General features: G+C 42.8%; 1 protein-coding gene across 1 annotated transcript in view; it reads left to right on the forward strand.

Moving 5' to 3' along the window:
- LOC109968814 (dystrophin-like) overlaps positions 1 to 4,418 on the forward strand; it is a 345,011-nt gene that overhangs the window by 26,343 nt on the left and 314,250 nt on the right. The window contains 2 exon segments of the mRNA XM_020615347.1: positions 2,601 to 2,681; positions 3,389 to 3,481. The gene's annotated coding sequence lies outside the window, so the exon portion shown is untranslated.

Below are 4,418 nucleotides of genomic sequence, written 5' to 3' on the forward strand. Positions count from 1 at the left end.
GAGAGGGAAAGAAGGGGGGAAGAGGTGAATATTGTAGAGCAGGAAGTAGCAAAGATTAGAAAGGATGAGGTGAGGAAGGCTCTGAGGAGAATGAAGAGTGGAAAGGCTGTTGGTCCAGATGACATACCTGTAGAGGTGTGGAAGTGTCTAGGAGAGACAGCAGTGGAGTTTCTATCTAGTTTGTTCAACAGGATTTTAGAGAGTGAGAAGATGCCTGAGGAATGGAGGAGAAGTGTACTAGTGCCGATCTTTAAGAGCAAGGCTGATGTGCAGAGTTGTAACAACTGCAGAGGTATAAAGTTGATGAGCCACACAATGAAACTATGGGAAAGAGCAGTGGAAGCTAGGCTAAGAAAGGAAGTGGATATCTGTGAGCAGCAGTATGGCTTCATGCCCAGAAAGAGCACTACTGATGCCATTTTTGCTCTGAGAATGTTAATGGAGAAGTATAGAGATGGTCAGAAGGAGCTGCATTGTGTCTTTGTGGATTTAGAGAAAGCGTACGACAGAGTGCCGAGAGAGGAGCTATGGTACTGTATGAGGATGTCAGGAGTGGCAGAGAAGTACGTCAGAGTAGTTCAGGATATGTATGAGAGGAGTACGACAGTAGTGAGATGTGCTGTAGGTCAGACAGGAGTTTAAGGTGGAGGTGGGGCAACATCAAGGATCGGCTTTGAGTCCCTTCTTGTTTGCTATGGTGATGGACAGGTTGACAGACATGATGGAGAGAAGGAAGGTAGATATACTGTGTGTGCAGGAGACCAGGTGGAAGGGTAGCAAAGCGCGTAGCATTGGAGTTGAGGTCAAGAAGGTGCAGTAGTTTTAAGTATTTTGGGTCAACAGTCCAGTGTGATGGGGAGTGTAGGAAAGAGGTGAAGAGGCGAGTGCAGGCAGGTTGGAGTGGGTGGAGAAAGGTGTCAGGAGTGTTGTGTGACAGAAGAGTGTCAGCAAGAATCAAAGGAAAGGTGTACAAGACAATAGTGAGACCAGCTATGGTGTATGGGTTAGAGACTGTAGCAGTGAGGAAAAGACAAGAGGCAGAGATGGAGGTAGCAGAGATGAGGATGTTGAGGTTCTTTTTTAGGAGGGACCAGGATGGACAGGATTAGGAATGAGCACATCAGAGGGACAACTCAGGTCGGCTGTTTTGGGGACAGGGTCAGAGAGGCCAGATTCAGAAGGTTTAGACATGTGCAGAGGAGGGATAGTGGTTATATTGGTAGAAGGATGTTGGAGATGGAGCTGCAAGGCAAGAGGTCAAGAGGAAGGCCAAAGAGGAGGTATATGGATGTGCTAAAAGAGGACATGAAGTTAACTGGTGGGAGAGTAGAGGATGCCGAGGATAGAGTTAGAAAAAGTGAAAACATATGATTCGCTGTGGCGACCCCTAACGGGAACAGCCGAAAGAAGAAGAAGATAGGTGGCAAAATGTGATAGGTATTCAGTGGCTATACTGTATTTCTATCATCTCACATTACTAAATGTTTACAGACATAAGTACACAGACATAGAGTAGGCAGAAATCAGATATGTATAAAGAAAGAAAATGAAATAAAAAGCTATGTTTTCATCAAGGCAGAATAATACAACTCAGGTATGATTTATATGAAAAATTACACAGAGATGCCAGAGTGGTGGCCCGAGAGGGCAGAGAACCTGAGGTCATATTGCGGAGATTCATAAAAGGTAATACAATAAAGAAAAAACACCTGAAATAAAACTAATGTTTCATCAGCTACAGTTTAAAGAGATCTTCCAGATCCCTGTGGATCAAAAGATCAGCATCTTGGACAGTGATGAATGTTGTAAAGCAAAAAAATGCTACTGATTGCCTGATATATTAATAGTCTTTAACCTTTATCATCACCAAATATTAGTAAAGTTTAACCTCTAGAGTCCTGAGCTTTGGAAACCCAAGCTGTGCGGTCCTCATATGAGGACGCAGGGACTCTAGAGGTTAAAGTTCATCAGCTTTGTGAACCAGAAGCCTATGGACAGGTGAGACCAAAGAAGAAAATAAAATTGTAATGTAGATACACTGTCCAGTATATAAACTTCAAAATAACACAGAACTTAAGGTTATTTAAAATAATGCAAGGTAAGTTGGAACCATGCAAATCTTTCACATCACTGCCTACATGGCATGAATGCAGCATTAACCTTAGCCTAGTGTAAAACTGATCATATTCTTAACCTTAATGCTGAAATCATCATTTGAAGAAAGAAAACTGGGGGGAAAAGGTCAAGAGCTGAGATTAAAAACCTAATCTTCTTTGTTTGTTGGAATCTGCCCCCTCTCTTCCTCTGTCTTTTCTCATTCCCTTTATCTCTTTTTTTTAATCTTTTTGTTTGCCTCTCTACTTTTTGTCTCTCCCCCCATCTCTGTCTCCACCTCCTATTTCATGGAGATATTAACCATGTGTCTTCCTAGTTTGATGCTATCAGCTTATTGTAATAGCATACACATGCACCCACACACATATGTGTCCATTGTAATGTGACCGTTTGTAGCACTCATGGATACCCCTAGACAAGATCTGTTTGTGCCTCAGTAGTCCTTCCTGTCTGGTTTGTGTGTGTGTGTGTGTGTGTGTGTCTAGGTGAGGTTGGAGAGAGGATTCACGCGTGTTCACTCCCTCAACAATGTCAACCGTGCTCTGCAAATCTTGCAGAAGAACAATGTGAGTATTCTCACACAAACATTTATTACCCTTTATCCTAGTGTGATTAGTTTAAAATAATATGGTTTTAATATCCTTTAGACTCAGTTTAAATTAAACTGCCTTTCAGATTTCTCTCTGTTGTCTGTATAATTTGATTTCCATAGGCGCCTCTTTCAGGCCTTTACTTTCTTGAAAAGACAAAACATCCGTTGATCTTTTTATCCCCCCCTTTTATGCTTCTCTCTCTCTTCTTTATATGTATTTTTTAGGTTATTTTGGTCAAGGCATGTAAATAAAAACTGGGAACAGCAAGTTAGAGTTGGTGTGACAACCTGCATGGATTTTGTAAAATCAACCCTGTAATGAGGGCAGCGCGGTGGTTAGCGCTGTAGCCTCACAGTGAGAGGATTCTGGGTTCAAGCCCCGGCCGACCTGGGGCCTTTCTGTGTGGAGTTTGCATGTTCTCTCCGGGTGCTCCGGCTTCCTCCCACAGTCCAAAGACATGCAGCATAGGTTGACTGGTGTCTCTAAATTGCACGTAGGAGTAATTGTTTGTCTGTGTGTTAGCCCTGTGATGGACAGGTGACCTGTCCAGGGTGTTGCCCGCACCGCAGCTGGCTGGAATTGGCTCCAGCCCCCCGTGACCCTGCTTGGGACTAAGCGGTTTAGAAAATGGTTGGATGGAACTCTGTAATGAAATTTGTCTGTGCAAATCTTTTCTGCAGGTTGAATTGGTAAATATTGGAGCGGCAGACATTGTTGATGGGAATCACAAACTGATTCTCGGACTCATCTGGAGCATCATTCTCCACTGGCAGGTGGGTGTGTGGGGGAGAATGTGTCAGCATGCTGCTCTGTTCAGCCAGTTTTCATATTTTGCTAACTCCTTTGCAGCAATTTTTTGAAATTCATAGCACTGTTTATATATAGACTTTACCTAGACTTTGATGAGTATTTACTCATCCAATTGTCTTGTGTTGGAAGCACGAGAATTGAAGACAGGAGAGGGCTGTTTAAAATCAACAGAAAGTTTACCAAATGTCTGAGCACAGGTAGGCCTTACAGTGCTGGGATCAGAGGGCCAGAGCTCCCGCAGGAGTTCCATCCACTGAACCCCGAATTAAGTTCTTACAATACAATTTATCTTCTTGGGCTGCTCCGCCCTTGACAGAGGTACAACATTCAACAGCTTTTTGATCCTATTGTTCATTTGGTGTGAACTGTAGCTCCCCCTTGTTAGAATGTGGTAAAGTCTAGGTATGTGTGTGTGTGTCTCAGGTTGTAGCCCCCGGCCTCTGCAAGACATCCCAAGACAAAGCAAAGCTTGGGATATGCTAAGTGGGTCGAGGTGTGACTGTAAAACAGGCCTTTGCTAAAATGTAAATACAGTGCCTTGCGAAAGTATTCGGCCCCCTTGAACTTTGCGACCTTTTGCCACATTTCAGGCTTCAAACATAAAGATATAAAACTGTAATTTTTTGTGAAGAATCAACAACAAGTGGGACACAATCATGAAGTGGAACGAAATTTATTGGATATTTCAAACTTTTTTAACAAATAAAAAAACTGAAAAATTGGGCGTGCAAAATTATTCAGCCCCTTTACTTTCAGTGCAGCAAACGCTCTCCAGAAGTTCAGTGAGGATCTCTGAATGATCCAATGTTGACCTAAATGACAAAGGATGATAAATAGAATCCACCTGTGTGTAATCAAGTCTCCATATAAATGCACCTGCACTGTGATAGTCTCAGAGGT

The sequence above is a fragment of the Monopterus albus genome, unplaced genomic scaffold (assembly GCF_001952655.1).
Source record: "Monopterus albus unplaced genomic scaffold, M_albus_1.0 scaffold163.1, whole genome shotgun sequence".
NCBI classification, from domain to species: domain Eukaryota; kingdom Metazoa; phylum Chordata; class Actinopteri; order Synbranchiformes; family Synbranchidae; genus Monopterus; species Monopterus albus.